At 33.5% G+C, this 17,495-nt stretch overlaps 1 pseudogene; it reads right to left on the bottom strand.

Moving 5' to 3' along the window:
- Window positions 1-8,446: 8,446 nt before the first annotated feature.
- On the bottom strand, window positions 8,447-14,781 carry LOC115965053 (annotated as a pseudogene).
- Window positions 14,782-17,495: the final 2,714 nt, after the last annotated feature.

The following is a 17,495-nucleotide window of genomic DNA, read 5'->3' as shown; positions in this document are numbered from 1 at the left end:
GCCCTCAAAACAGAAGACAAAACCATGGCTATCCAAACACAAGCCAAGATGATTCCAGTTCTTGATTTCTCCAACTTGGAGCTGAAGCCCGGAACAAGTTCATGGTTGTCAGCTCGCAAAGATGTTTGCCGTGCACTTGAAGAGTACAGTTGTTTTTGTAGCGGAACTCGGCAATAAAATTCCTTTAGAGCTTCACAACACAATGTTTAGCTCAGTCGGAGAGTTGTTTGAGTTCCCCATAGAAACCAAAAGGAAAGTCACTTCTGAAAGGCCTTTCCATGGGCTACTGCTCCTTTTGAACGCATGTTGATTGATAATGCAACCTCCAAGGAAGAAACTCATAAGTTGACCAATATCTTCTGGCCCAATGGAAATGATCATGTCCGGTGATAATCTAATCTAAATCTTGTCTTCTCTTTTTTTAATTATAGTTCTAAATTGACAAAAAAATAAACCACAGTATTCTCTAATAGCTTATGCTTAATACTTTTTATTTTTAAAAAACTTTGTACAATGTAACAATAACTCTTTTTTGTTGTGTTTTTCTCTTGGTTAACGAGAGAACTAATTCGTTCATGAAGCTTTTGGCGGAATTGGATCAAATGGTGACCAATTCTACCACTGTTATCTATTAAATAAGTAAGGGTAATTTAAAGCTTATTGTGTTATTTAAAGGACACAAAAGTAATCATTATTTGAATTTATTACAACAATTAAAACAAAAGTAGTAATTTTATTTTCATGGCATGATGGTTTAAAATTAAATCATGCAACAAAAACAAGCAACAAAACACGAAGACAATAATGAAATTAACAAGTGCAAGTAATGAAACAAGATCAATTTTATTATGTAATGCATGCTTAAAGTTAACCCCCGGGGGGGGGGGGGGGGGGGGTGGTTGATCTGTTTTGTTTCAAGCCTTGTTTTTATAGAAAATCATTCATCCTCTTTTTTTCCCCCTCTAAATTAAAAACAATAAGACCCATGCTTTTTAATCCATTTAAGTTGTAACAAATTTTGGGTGTTAGAAGATTAATGCTTTAGCAGCAATTTTTTGGGGGTGGGCTAGACCTTGTGAGAATTGACGGAGAGTTCACTTCTATTTGAGATTAAATTTTAATTATTGAAAAAAAAAAATGTAATGCGTGGCTAAGTGTGATATGTGGGGGTAACCATAAAAAACTCTGATAATAAAATAAATACACAATTCCTTATCTCTCATATTAGTTGGTCTCACTAACATGGTGGGATAAAGAATTCACTTTTGATAATCTGATAGTTACAAATTACAACAATAAGAGAGGGGAGGGTGGAGGAGAGAGGTTTGAACCTTAGATGTCTCAAATATTGGAAATATCATGATGTGTCAATTGGGCTACAAGACTTTTGACAACAAGACAAAGAATTTCTATTCTGAAAATTGGGGGATAAAATATATTTGTTTTTGATATCAAAATACTTTTATTTATTAGTTATATTTAGAGTACATATGCAGCCAAAAAAAATTGAAGTACGTAACATGTTTATTCATTCCTATATCCTTATTGAAAGCCCATTAAACTTGTGGGAAGCACAATAAAAATAACTTTCTACTTCCTTTTAAAATTTCTTATAAAAACATATCTAAACACTTTTGACTTTACGAAACTAAGACGCTAAAATAAACCCGCAGTGCGCAATAAAAATAGCATTGAGACATGCTTTTCTGGAATGAATGAGTTCAAACACCACAATAGGCTTTGACTGAAAGTTCTCCGTGACTAGCTTGTGCTTTTTGTACTTTGAAATATTCAAGAATATTTAATGGACGGTATTGTAAAGGGTGATCTTCATCAAAATTCTTCTAGCACACATATTGTCCCATCATTTAATGCAAAAAACCCGAGTGAATATCTCGTCTCATTTTCAGCACTCAACGTAACTCAATGGACACAAGCTTGTATCCTGTCATTGCTCCATACCTTGTTCACGTGAAACATGCATCGCTCAATTATAATAGAATATATTATAATAACATACTATTTCAAAAGGTACAATCTTGAAATTATTAATTGATAAGTCTAAGTAATATTTTTCACAACTATTGACATAGTTTATTGTGAATTGTAGATAATCAGTTAAAAGTAATGTGGCTTCAATCATATACAAGTAATGTGAACAGTTGTGCATAATATTGTATATGGAATATTACTCATGCTCAATAACCAAAGTTGTTACCAGTTCTGGAAATTAAGACATAAATTGATCATTACACTAAGGAAAAAAAAACAATTGTTTCATGAAAAATTAGAATCATGATTACTTTTATTTTCCTAACATGTTTTACATTTTATAAGTCTATACTAGCTAGCATACTTTCATAATATTTCCCACTATAATTACCTATATATTTTCTCATATTCTTTAAATATTTTAGGTAGTATAGTATAAGAAAGAGAAATGCTTATAGGAGTTTTGTAATGACAACCATTAATTATAAGTAACCCACCTGGAGCAGTGGCAGAGTTAGGATTTTAGTTGAGGGGAGGCAAGAATTAAAGTAAATATATTTTTAAATTTTTTTTTTTTAAAATCGATATAAACCATTGTGAGCAATTGTAATTTTCATAAAAAATTTTACTAACAAATAACAACAAAAGCAAGAGATTTATTTAATTAAATCCATAAAGACATTAAAATCAGTTTGTCCAACATTGCTAAAAGTAAATATTGAAGCCTCTTAGTTTCATGTTGTACTTTTATTATCATCTAGACCTCTTTAGAAGTCAAATTTGGCCATGAGGGAAGCTTTTCTTTTTGTGGCCTTACTAATTTATGGTGTATTAAGTATGTTCTATGCAATTGTTTAACTTTTGTAATGCAATGTTTTCTCTATTTGATGCTTTCATTTCCATTTCTTCCTACTTCCTAGTTAGGATAGTTACTTTTTCCTTTGTATTTTTCAACTTTCATAATATAGTGACAGTGTGACACATCAAATGATTCATATTTAATGACTCAAGTCATGTAATCTAATTTTTCATTTTTCCAGCTTTGTTCTTTAATATGGTTGATTGATTAGTGCAACAATTAATATACATCTACATGGACCCATTAATTATATATCATTCTATTTTTTTCTCACTACAAATGCTTTGTCGTAGAGCCACAAACAATTGAAATTTCTTAAATAAAAAAGGAAAAATTGGGATAAACATCCAAAGTGCCATGAATAGTGACATGCTAAATCCTAGGAGAAGATAAATGTTTTTTAAAACAATAGTGATGCTAGTTTTGGTTTAAAAGGGGAATAAAGTGCATTGAATGCCTCTATGCCGTGAAAATTTTCCACTTTCTTTGGTGTCAGAGTTATTTTCTTATTTAAGTAGAAACTACTTTTTTGTTTTTTGTTTTTTTTTCTTAGGTCAAAAGGGGCAAAGCATTTAATGATTTCTATATACTAGTACTCATGAACTTTTTGAGGAGTCAAGGGGGGCATTTGCCCCCTCTCAATTACCCCTCTAACTCTGCCCCTACATTACACAAATCGAAGCATCAGTTTGTAACATATTAACCATTACAAATGAGAATGAATGCAGAGATCCATTGGTCATTAAAGACAAGATGGCTATAAAGCCAAAGAGGAACAGAAACAAAAGGTACACAATTCTAATCCCAAAAATACTCCCAAAGTTGAATTCCATTGTGATATTCCAATTGAATTCCAACTAACTTTATCATATATTGGAGGGTTTTTGGCACACACCATACTAGTGTATCCATATATCTTTGTTTCACATCTTATTGCAGGTTTGTCCGTTGACAATTTCATCCTCATTGTCCTTCAGCATAGAAGAGAACTCAACTGACAATTTTTTGCATCATTAGTTTCTCATTGGCAAAAACATGTATTTGGCAAGATTAATAAATAAATTTGTCAACACAAAATAAACAAGTTCAACAATAAATTCGGCCAATTATTAAATTTAATGGCATTGGACAAACATATCTAACATATAAAAATGAAAGTGAAATAGAAAGGGAGATAAAATCATTCTTAATTTTCGAAAACAAACATAAGGCACACATGGTTAACCAGAAGATTCACACCAACAAGCATGATTGGCTGCTGTGATATGTCTACTTTCTACCATTGTTGCCAATCATGCATCTTCACATTTACAGCCTTTTTTATTTGATACAAGTAGAATCCATCATATTGCACCATCCAAATGCAATGGTCCCCACCACAATTCTTTAACCAATGATCGTTAGCAAGATAAACATCAAAACTAGCATTGAAGTTATTGTAACAAAAAGAACAATAAAATTCTTTTGTGCCATATATAGCATTTTGAAAAGAGAATTGCCATTGTTCATTAGGCTGAAGAGTTCTAATGCCCAAATCATCTTATGCTGATTAACAGTGATAGTTTAAAGTTTCGTTGTTGAGGTTGTCGATGATTCGTACATGTTTCTTTTTAAACGAATAAGAACTAATTAGGCCAGAGACTAAGAGAAGGACAAACACAAAACTATAAAACTGGGATATTATCTTTTGTTTCATCTTGCTGGTGCTTAGAAAAGATATTTGATTACACTTGAAATGCATTTTACTTCTACTTTTATAGCCCAAAATTATTGAGTTGTATGTATACAAAACATGTCCAAATTCAATGTGACTACGATGTGTGTTTCAATTTTCATTGGAAAAGGTGCACTAGCCTTGCATAAGGTTTACTAAAAAGTTATTAATACCTAATTAATCTTCATTAATACATGACCTAAAAAGTTATTAATACATAAAAAATCTATCATTAATACATAACCTAAAAAGTTATTAATACATAACTTAATCGTCATTAATACATTACCTAAAAAATTATTAATATATAACAAATTTGTCATTAATACACAACTTAGAAAGTTATTAATACATAACTTAATCGTCATTAATACATGACTTAGAAGGTTCTTAATACATAACTTAATCATCATTAATATATGACCTAAAGAGTTATTAATACATAACGAATGCGCCATTAATACATGACTTAGAAAGTTATTAATACATAACTTAATCGTCATTCATACATGACTTAGAAAGTTATTAATACATAACTTAATCGTCATTAATACATGACCTAAAAAGTTATTAATACTTAATGAATCCGTCATTAATACATGGCCTAAAAGTTTATTAATACATAATGAATTTGTCATTAATACATAACTAAATCGTCATTAATACATGACCTACAAAGTTATTAATACATAACTTAATCATCATTAATACATGACCTAAAGAGTTTTTAATACATAACGAATTCGTCATTAATGCATGACTTAGAAAGTTATTAATACATAACTTAATCGTTGTCATTAATACATGAGTTAGAAAGTTATAATTTAATCGTCATTAACACATGACCTATAAAGTTATTAATACATATCTTAATCGTAATTAATACATGACATAGAAAATTATAATTGTGAGCGCAATTGGTCCCTCAAATTTCAAGTGAGCACTATTAGTCCCTTAAGTTTAAAAAATGAGCATTATTGGTCATCTGTTAACTTTGACTAATTTTATTACCCATATGTCTAACGAAATAATGATGTGTCAACTTTTAAGTGACATGGCATATTTTTTATTATTAAAAAAATTACACATGACCAACTCACAATTTGAGTTGTCAAAAAAAGTTTTAACTTAGACTTATCCCAATCCCCAAATAACCCAAATCTCGTTCACCTGTACTTCAATGTTAGCCTCCATTGCAATACCAACAACCAAACTGCTATAGATCTCATTGTGAAATAAAAACCTCACACATTTTTTTTTCTATTATATACACTTGGTTCAAATCAAATATTAAAATTGGAAAAAAAAAAAAGGTTTCTTTTATATAAATTTGGATCTTTTATGTAGTTAGCTATAGGTCTAAACAAGGAAGTTGACCCATTCTTTGGTAACAAAGAAACTGAGGAGAATATCAGGGCTTGTTGAAGCCGATCCATTCTTTTGTGTAGATCTTTTAAGGCGGAAGAAAACAAAATGGTTTGGACTCTCTATAAAAGTCATGGATTCTGTGTGAAAGATTATTACGAGGCTTTGAGAACAAGGGCTGACAAGCTTTCCTTGGCAAAATATATGGCGAGTTGAGGTCCCATGATGTGTGGCCTTTTTTGGTTGGCCTCATGAATAAATCTTAACGTTGTATAATTTAAGAAGATGAGGTATTATAAATTATAATCCTTAATTAGGGTCATTGTGGCTTTTGTCAAGAATTGTGGAGTTTGGCAAAAAGATTTGGATTTTGCTATGAGTTTGCGATGGTTATGGCTTGATATTTGGAATTCTGTGGAGGCTTGTATAGAGGTTCTGGCTTAAGGGTTTTAGGTTGTTTGGGGATTGGGATAAGTCTAATCTATAAAAAGAGTTTGACAATTTAGATTTTGAGTTTGTGCTTATGTGTAATTTTTTAATAATAAAAAATATCCCCAGTCATTTAAAATTGACATGTCATTGTTCTGTTAGACACGTAAGAAATAAAACTAACGGAAGTTAATTGAAGGACCAATACAACACATTTTTAAATCTTAAGGGACTAAATGCACTCACTTGAAACTTTATGGACCAATTGTGCTCACATGGTAAACTTCAAAGACCAATAGTGTAGTTTCACCAAAAGTTATTAATACATAACGAATCCGTCATTAACACATGACCTAAAAAGTTACCGTTTGTTTGTTTAGATCCCTTAAAACAAATTGTTTAACCTAATATATTATCCAAGTGATTACTTAGGTTAATTATCTGATTGAGGTTAAACTGAAATAAATCATATCATGCAGTGCAGACAAATAAATAAGACAATAATATGATTACCCAGAAAAACCAATGAAACAGTCCAGTTTCAAGGTAAAAAACGTGAGAATAATTTGACCTAACTATTCTCAAGGTAAAACAAATTCACTATGATAGAATAGGAGTTTACAATAGATTTTTTCCCAAAATCTAAAGCTACCTCTTGTAGAACTTACTCACATGACCACGTGCAACTCTGAATCCACGGACTCTTCTATCTTGAATTTGTAACACAAACACCCACGTTTGTGATTTTGAAATCTCACTCAAAGGTTTCAGATCACCATTAGTAGTTGATCTTGTAGCAACAACTTCTACAACACCGGATCTTGAGTTTCTTCAGAGAATATTGCCAGTAGAAGACTTCAGAAAGCTTTAGGTACAAAAACCCTTGATCTACAATTAGAGGCATAAAAATCACTCTTCTCTCACTTAAAAGCCCCTCTAGAGTTAGCTTATAATGTCCTTTAAATACAGGAAAAAACGGATTGCAATTTGGGTTTCAAATGAACAAGTTATGGGCTTTTTACGTTTGCTGATTTGAGACTTTCGATCAATTGAAAAATGCTCTTGATCAATTGAACCAGTCTAATTTTGACTTTCTAAACCTGTAGCTTGTATGTTCTTTGAATTCTGACTTGCAGTGCTTTGAGCATTGTCTAATATGACTTCATAGACTCTAAGATCTATATCTTGACAAGTTTATATTCATGGTTTGCAAATTGTTCTGAACTTTTAGAACCTAACATTTATTAATGCATAACTTAACCGTCATTAATACATGACCGAAAAAGTTATTAATACATAACTTAATCGTCATTAATACATTACCTAAAAAGTTATTAATACATAATGAATACATCATTAATACATGACTTAGAAAGTTATTAATACATAACTTAATCGTCATTAATACATGACTTAGAAAGTCATTAATACATGACTTAGAAAGTCATTAATACATAACTTAATCGACATTAATACATTACCTAAAAAGTTATTAATACATAATGAATCCATCATTAATACTTGACTTAGAAAGTTATTAATACATAACTTAATCGTCCAAAGTCCCCCAAGGCATCCGTCTCGTCAAGGTCCGCGTCCTTGACAATGGAATGAGCCGTCTAGACTGCATGCTACTCATCCTTCACCAGAAGAGGGACTTGCGAAGGGACTAGCTCATTAATGACGGGGACACAAGGCGTCATCAAACCCTTCCCCACACCATGACGAGGAGGGTTAGGATTACTCTGGGATCCTGTCAAGTCTAAAGCGATGGGTTGGCTAAAGATCTTCTTCGCCAAACGTCCCCCGTCAGCTTGATTCTTCCTTTTATGGCTCATCTTAGTAGCAGGGGCAGACAAACTACCAGCCTTTGTCTGTAGCCTTCTTCACCGCCAAAGCCCTTTTTAGCCCCAACTCCATCTCTGCAAAACCAAAAACAAGAGTAAGATAAAGGACGAGCAAATCAAAATAGAGAAAGTGAAGAATAAAAAAGAGATTGACAAAAATACTTACGTCGGCAAGATTGAGCATCTGACCTTCTTGCTTCAACCATCGACACTATTCCTCCACAATATGCGTGGAAAGTGTCAAGCATCACTAGCTTCTTTCAACTCCTCTCTATTAAGGGAATCTGTAAGATCTGTCCCAAAAAATCCCTCTGCTCCTTGCTGATCACTGTCAGCGCTTGAGCTGACAGACCAAAAACATGAAAGGGTTAGCGACGGAATAACAAGAATATGCAAAAAAGAGAAAGGTAGCATCTAATTTTACGACTATAGACACCGTATTTTAATTTGTACCCATTAATAAATTTTGGTCCCCGACCCCAATGATAAGCTTGATATATGTCAACCAAGGGTAATTAAAGAATTCACAATAGTTTGAAAGTAATCACAACTCAAAAGTGCTCAAATTGCTTTGAAATCAATACTAAAAAGTGACCTTTACTCACTGTTTTGACCATAACTTTTGATTCACAAATGATTTTTTCATTGAAGTTTGTTTTATTGGAAAATAGACATCCTGGGCTTTTGAACACAAATTTTGCCTACTTTGAACTTATATTGAGTGAGTTATGACTGTTTGACGTTAGGTCAACTAGGCAATCCGATTTTCTAGGATTTAAAACTTCATTTTAAAGGCCCAAAATATCATTATTTGATGTAGGCCGGCCCATAGACCATTGAGCACGTCCAGAGATAATTAAACAGCCCCCAAAACCCTAATTTTTACTTATAAATACTCACCTTATGCCTCAAATCAAAACACTAGCTAGAGAGAGTGATTTTTTTTCTCCATCTTCTCTAAAACCTTTTTTTCTCTTTTCAAAATCCTAGGGCAGCACCTTAGAACGTTTTTTTATAAAATTAAAACCTTTCTTTAGTTATTTCTAAGGTGGAAACTATTTTCCAAAATTGATTTCTCAAAAACCTTTTTCAATTAAAGTTTGTTCTTGAGTTGTGATTACCTAAACTATTGTGCATTTTTTATTATTCTTGTCCTATCAATCTAATCTTTGTGTTGTAGGCACTGAGGGGTTGGTTAAACAAACTCTAAACTCATAGTCTAAAGCAAGGTGAGTATTCTTTCAATGAACTCTTTCTTTGTTCAATAAGATTCACATGAGTTTCTTAACATCGTTTTATATTTTTTTTTATTTGATTTGTTTGATATTCATGATTATGTTTGATATGTATTAATCTGATTTTAGGTTATTAATAATATGTTCTTGTTCTTATATTGTTATTGCAATCCCTAGGTTAGTTCAACATGTTTATTGATTTAATGTAGTTTAGTTTAATTGTTTGTTTTGTTTCATGTTTTGTTTTTTATGTTGATGTTTTATGTTTTTGTTTTAGGTTAGTTTAGTTTTTTAGGGTTTCTAACACGCTTGTTTGATCTCACATGTTATATGTTTGTTTGATTAAATCTCTAAAAATGTAATTTTTTTTAATCTATATTAAAGGCTGCGTATGCATACTTGAGTACATGTATGCATATGCACCCTGAATCCAGATTAGGGTAAAATCTTGTTTTTATTATCTTTGATCATTTTCCATATGTTATTTGATTTTGTTTCATTATGTTTTAGGTTAATTATTTAGGTTTAATTGTTTTCCATGTTGTTTGAGTAATTTTTTCCATGTTTAGTTTATTTGATTTTCTTTCCTTGTGTGTTTTATTTAATTGTCAACTTGCCATGTTTATTTTATTTTGTTTGTTTGTGTTTGATTTGTTTCCTTTTATATTGTGATATGTTTCTAACATGTTATATGTGTTATTTTCTTAATTGCATGATGTATGTTTAGGATAAGGATTAGGGCTCTCTTAATAAACTCTTTAATTAAATATGACCTAGCAACACATAATAGAGGCCGGCCCACAAGCCAGGGGGTCTTGGGTGCCTAACACCTTCCCAAGCCGTACCCAAACTCCAGACCCATAATTTGGTATGTGGACCCATGTGTGTAAGTGATTGGCTCAAAAAACTCGATATGGTTCCTAGACCTAATCTAGGTGACGACTCCATTAGCCCACAACAACGGACGATTAATTACACTACGGACAACTCACCAGTAGTATCTAAAACTCCCCAAGTATTATCGAACTCAACTACATCCACCCATTCTTCTGGTCTCCACACTCAATCTGTCCCCTAAACAAAGAAATATCTACCTTTCCAATCTTGATTGGAATCAGGCACGTCCGTCACAAGTTTTAACGTCTCCTTTCACGTCACAAAATTGTAAAAACACTTTGAACCTGCTATTTGCTGGGGTTTATAATAGAAAAAGAACTTGTCTAAGGTTAGCTAACGGTGGCCCTCACTCATCTACCCCCATAGCACTTCAGCACCAATAAAGATCCTCTAGGCGTTGGGATAGATTTGCCTGACAAACATGCCTAGGTAGTTCGCGAGCTGACGCTGCAACACAGTAAGAGGCAATCTCAGCCCCATGACCAAGACAGACTCATAAAAGCCGACGTTTGCCTTCTATCAAGAGTAGCACTTCTCATTTTTACCCGACAACCTTAAAGGTATATGGCTGGGTATTTGGAAATAGTCATGGAGTTTGTTAAACATCTTCACCGACAATTTGGGGAGAAAGTTGTTCACTGACCAGATCTTAGGGAGACTAAAAGGCCTAAAATCGTCACTTGACAATTCAAAGCCCTTTTCGTCTCCTTCCCCATCCTCTTCCTCTCCGTCCTCTTCTTCTCCAAATTCTTCTTCTTCGTCTCCCTCACCTTCGTCCCTCTCCCCCTCTACCTCTTCTCTTTCTAACTCCACCTCTTCATCTCCCTCCACTTTTTCTTCTTAAAGGTGAGCTAACGGTTCCTTCTTCTGAAAGTTTGTCCAATCTCCCACCATAGGGTCATTGCTCAACGGACCGACATGTTCATCATCTAGAGGAATCAACGGAACATGACCGCTCGTCGCTTTACTACCACCTAATATCCTCTCACCTACAAGTGACGAACAAAATCTAGGCGGTCACTCAAATGTAAGCTAAATACTAGACTGGCGACCAAGGAGGGTCGATTGAAAGAAGAATGAGTATATAAGGAAAAAGACATTACCTTGCAAAGTCGATGGTAGAAAATGAGCTCGACAAAGCAGCGAAGTGTAAGGACGAATAGCAGGCGACGGACGGATAGGACTGAAGCTAGAGCTCTGGGTGAATTTTTGAGTAATAAAAAAGTAAACTTCAAAAGGGCATGGGCATATTTATAAAACAAAGGAGCACGAAAAAACGAAGCGATGCAATGCTTCCTATGAACGAATTAGAAGACGCAACATGTCACCCCACAAAATGGAAAGACCTTTTTGCCCTTCATTTATGACATAGATTTTCGGGATGAAGAACATTATGATGAAAGTATTTTATGTACTCCACGACCCTTTAACTACCCCGACGGGTCATGGAGTAAGGGACAGCTAATGAGGGTATTTTCGTCTGGTAGGAATTTTGGTTGTTCACCCGTCCTAAACGACCTCAACGGGCTCAAGACTCCATTTCTCTCCATCCATCTTGGTACTCACAAGAACGGACGATCCTTGTCCTCACCATCCCGACGACAAGCTGCTAAGCCTACTGACCATGAGCCTGTCATTATAGAGGCCTCGGATTTGTCATAATATGTTCCATTGGTAGATTTTAGGGTACGGATGAATGGAGATGCCACCCCTAGGAGACTCATTAGGTAGTTCACATTCTATAGACAGATCGTTTCTTGCGTCAGCAATTACACACTAACGGACAGAAGCTAGACCATGCCTACGAGTAGACCTAATGGGCCCCACAATCCTTTACGTAGTCTCCATGCATATATCCTCATATGGAAATATCTTGCGCACCACTCCCAAAAACCCTACTACACGCCCATATCTTCCTTGTATAGAAAAACACCCTCAAATCATGGAACCCTAATTCCAGATCTTTTCTACAAGGAAAGATCCCTACATTCAAGGGATCTTAGTTTGCTATTCAACACTATATAAGCATTAGACCTCCTTTTCTCCCAGGTACGCAGAAAATCCCTAGCTCTCTCACTATAGAGTTCTTGGAGATTTCTCATTCACTAACTTAACTTTCGGAGGGTCTTTGGCCAGCACCCCACTAGTGCTCTCTGTTTGGTTCTTGGTTCTTGTTCTTCAGGTACCCATTGGATCAATCAAGGACATCAGCTCACTGACAATTTTTGTGCATCATCAAACAGTATTGTAAAGGGTGATCTTTATCAACTAATTCTTCTGGCACACATATTGACCCATCATTGAATGCAAACAACTCGAGTGAATATCTAATCTCATTTTCAGTACTCAATGTAACTCATTGGACGCAAGCTTGTATCCTGTCATTGCTCCATACCTTGTTCAAGTGAAACATGCATCAATCAATTATAATAGAATATATTATAATAACATACTATTTCGAAAGGTGCAATCTGAAATTATTAATCAATAAGTCTAAGGACACAATATTTTTCACAACTATTGTCATAATATATTATGAATTATAGATAATAAAAGGGGAATTCAATGATGAACCTAGTCAAAAGTAATGTTTGCTTCAATCAGATACAAGTAATGTCAACAGCTGTGCATAATATTGTATATGGGACATTACTAAGGCTCAGTAACCAAAGTTGTTACCAGCTCTGGAAATTAAGACTTAAATTGATCACAACACAAAGAGAAAAAAAAAACATTTGTTTCATGACAAAATAGAATCATAATTACTTTCACCAGTTTCCTAACATGTTTTACATGTTATAAGCTTATACAAGCTAGAATTCTTTTATAACATTTCCCACTATATTTACCAATATTTTCTCAGATTCTTAAATATTTTTAGGTAGTATAGGTATAAGAAAGAGGAATGTTCATAGGAGTTCTGCAATGACAACCATTAATTATAAGTAACCCACCTGGAGTGTATCAGCTGCTAAGAATATAAAGGTTGAAGGGGAGGGATCAAAACCAATCCATTCACCATTCTTAGTTTTTATCTCAAGGCCCTTTATACGATTTTGATGAAGTATGAAAGTGAAGTGTTTGTCCGTGTGGTTTTTAAGGCCTGTGTTGGTCCCTGTCTTTTGAGGTTCATTATAATTTAGAAATGCGACAGTATGAGTAGTTGATTCCATGTGAGAGTTATAGTATTTCTCTGCACCATAGTTTTCAAATACCAATCTCATCAAAATTTTATCTAATTCTTCCGTCTGCTTCACATATGAATCTGCAATCTCACTAACCAAGAGACAAATCACAAAAACTAGTGTTACATGATGAAAACCATGAACATGTATTGTTTAAAGGAGAATGCTGAAATTACTATACAAATTTTACTACAAGAAACTTATAAACTGACATGACAATAGATGTGAGATGTCTGTTCAAAATCGTAATAGATATATATTAGAACTACCTTTTTCTGTGATTGGTGACATATATTTGCAAAGCACGCAGTAAAATTTTAGTATCCTTAGCATCACTCTTATTTAAAAAATCAAGTAATGTAAGAAACAACAAATTTCACCATTTTTTCACAACTCTTTAAGGTGACAAATTATAATTGGTATAAAATTATTTTCACATGAGTCCACCATTGGTACCATTTTCATTACCAACATAGTAATTAATTATGAAAAGATTATATAATTTATTGTGTTAATAGACCTTTTTAAAAAAAATACTAAATATTTTTAACACACACATATGGACATATGGGGAGAGGGGAGAAGGTTTTAAAGAAATTGACAGTGATATATATCTAAAAAGACCTAACTCTTGGATACATAGCACAGGTTTTAAACCTCTTTAACTCACACTCATTTTCTAATGTGAGATTAACTCACCATTTTTTCATTTGAGAATACTAAGTATTTTTAACACACACACGGGAAGAGAGGAGAAAATTTTAAAAAAATTGACAGTGATATTATCCAATAGACTTATTGTTAAAAACGGAAAAAACAATACTTATTCATATCAAAGATAAAGTTTTTATAGACTACTATGTTTTGTCAACGATATAAGAGTATTTCAAGCATTATAAATCATACAAATAGCTAAATGTATGTGTTTCTAATAGAGATGTCCACAGATTTCAAATCCCTCTTCTTCAATCACCAAACGTTCGTGGAGAGCACTAGAGGCATAGCCATGGAAAGGCTTTTCATAAGTGATTTTCTTTTTGGTTTCTGTGGGAAAATCAAACAACTCACCCACTGCATCAAAGATTTTATTGTAAAGTTGTAAAGAAACTTTATGGCCAAGTTCTACTACAAAACAACCATACTCTTTAAGTGCATGGCAAACTTGTTTGCGCATTGAGAACCATGAACCTGTACCAGGCTTCAAGTCCTCACTAGAAAAATCAAGAACTGGAATCTTGGCCCGTGTTTGGATAGCCATGGTTAATGGTTTCTTTTCCTGTCCACCTAGGAATTAAGTTAATTTGAGCTCGTCTCAAAACAATAAAGGCAAAGCTGTGGAATTGATGCATTGATATGGCAGGTTAATTTATAGGTATAAGTCAAAGTAGTGTAGTGTCTAGAAAAGGACAAATAGGGAAGATGCGATATTATATAGAAGTATGATTTTTTGTTTGCATGTTGATGTTTCTATATATATAAAATAAATTTTTATTTTTTGATTTTTAGCCAAAAGATAGTCAAGGAATGCATATTATAAATTAACAACAACAGAGTCAAGTTTGTAGGCTATCTTGCTAGTGTTTTGGATAGATTAGGCGGTTGCTTGCCAAGGATTACTGCTTCAGTGCTTTGCTCTCTTGTCTCCAACTTTAAACCTTTTTATTATATTAAAAAAATTTAATGAATGCCTAAGCTCATTAATTTACGAACTTTTTTTTTTTTTTGAGAAACAATTTATGAACTATTTTAAGAAAACTTTTATGAGAAAAGAAATTTTTTTTTATTTTTTTGCTAATTTTTTATATTTCTTATGAAAGTAGTATCAAGACTTTGCAAAAATAGCCAATTAACAAATGTACTAAAGACACCTATTGAAACCAAAAAAGAAAATATAAAATGGTAGTATCACCACTCAAATAAAAGATTTGCCATTTAATATATAGGAATAATTACAATAAACCCACCATGGTATGGCCCGTTTTCATTTTGCCTGGTTTAAAACTTTACACTTTGTCCACCTGAGATTAGTTCCGTTAGCCTTCTGTAACCCACCTTTCCGTTTGCTGTTAGAAAAACATATTTTTAGGCAAAAACAAATATAACAAGAATAAAAAAGTGAGGGTTTTAAATTAAGAATTGGGCAACCAAATTTACTGTTTACTGTCATTATGTAACACACCAAGCATACAGCATGTTTTGGGACTCCCATCTTTTCTCCGTTTGGATATTTGAATCATGCTTCTTTTCACAAGTTTTTCCAAGTATATTTCCACTGTATCCTCAGGAGTCATCCCAGGGGTTTGCTTCACAAATCCCTCTACAAGCCATAAACACAGCAACCTTCTCACAAGAATATCATAATCTTTTGGGAAAAGCTGTAAATAGAGGAAGCAAGGCCTCAAGTGGAAGGGTAGATCATTGTAACTCAGGGCCAAAACATTTAAGAATTGGACTTGCTTGCTGTCTGGTAAGCGTACCTTTCTTAAGAATAATTCCCAAGTGTCTTCGTCATTTAGCGGGTTGAGTTGATGAGGCTCTCCTCTTGTATTTGCTCTTAAAGCAACGCGATAATTGCTAAGTCAGCATGACTCTGCTTCCATTTTTTGTGTCTGGAAAGGCATCAAGAAGTTTTTTCCATACATCAGGTGTCTGCAAATCGTCCAACACAACCAAGTACCGTTTCTCCTTCAAAATCATATGGATCTTCTGTGTCAATTCCTCTTTCGTAGATTTCTTATCAACAATTGAACTTACAATCTGTTCCAATGTGCTCACTAGCACATCTGTAAGGTTCCCAGAGGCAAGAACCCATGCGCAACAATCAAAATGACTTTTAACCTCATGACTGTTATAAATTGCCTTTGCAAAGGTAGTCTTGCCAGAGCCATGCTTGCCTACAACTGAAATGACTCGAAAATCAAAACGACTTTTAACCTCATTGTTTTGCTGATTCAATGTTAGCCCTTCATCTTGATGGCTTGACCTTGATCTGTACAAAGTTAATTGCCGAATCCTGAGAGGCTCGCCTTGTGTAAATTTGGTTGCCCAATTTTTAATTTAAAACCCTAGTTTTTTTATTCTTGTTATATTTGTTTTTGCCTAAAAATGTGTTTTTCTAATGGCAAACGGAGAGGTAGGTTACGGAAGACTAACGGAACCTAACGGAACTAACTTCAGGTAGGCAAAGCGTAAAGTTTTAAACCACGGGTAGACAAAGAGAAAACAGGACATATCACAGGTAGGTTTACTGTAATTATCCCATATATATATATATATATATATAAAAGGACTAATTAAGTATTAGAACATCGGTTGCCATATCACACCGCCAGTATACTTTAGCTTCCTCTTGAATCTTGATTTTCTAGGATTACAGTTTTGAGTCATTTGTGCAATAAATTGTATCATGTGTTACATTGGATGCAACTTTTTGCTGGAAGTTTATTTGTTTATTTATTGACAGTTCATTAAAATATATTTGTAAGTTGTACCTAAATAATAAGGCTTTAAAATGTTATTCTATAAACAAGCTAAAAAAACAAAGAGAAAAAAAAATTTTGGCAAACATATTCCACTTATATAATCTCTTAGAAACCGTATATTCTTTTTTTTTTTTTTTGGGAATACCATATATATTTAGCACTAGTTTTTGGTATATCTGTATGATTTTTTTATTTCATTGTTATTATGATTTTGTGCAGCATGTGGTAAAGTTAATTTCAATCCTTTGATTATTATCTGAAAGGTGTTATGTTTTAGAAGAGGACTGTGAGGAATTTTGGAAAAACCAAAAACCTATATAATAAAGTAAGCTTTAATCTGGCCTTACTCGCTAAACAGGGGTGGAGACTTCTACATTGTCAAGATTCTCTGTTTTACACAGTGTTTTAAGTCCAAATACTTCTCAGATGGTTCATTCTTGGATGCGCCAATCCCATCTCATTCTTCTTATGCTTGGAGGAGTATTGCTCA

This window comes from Quercus lobata, chromosome 10, assembly GCF_001633185.2.
Source record: "Quercus lobata isolate SW786 chromosome 10, ValleyOak3.0 Primary Assembly, whole genome shotgun sequence".
Classification (NCBI taxonomy): Eukaryota; Viridiplantae; Streptophyta; class Magnoliopsida; order Fagales; family Fagaceae; genus Quercus; species Quercus lobata.
This window is presented reverse-complemented; position numbering and strand designations above follow the sequence as displayed.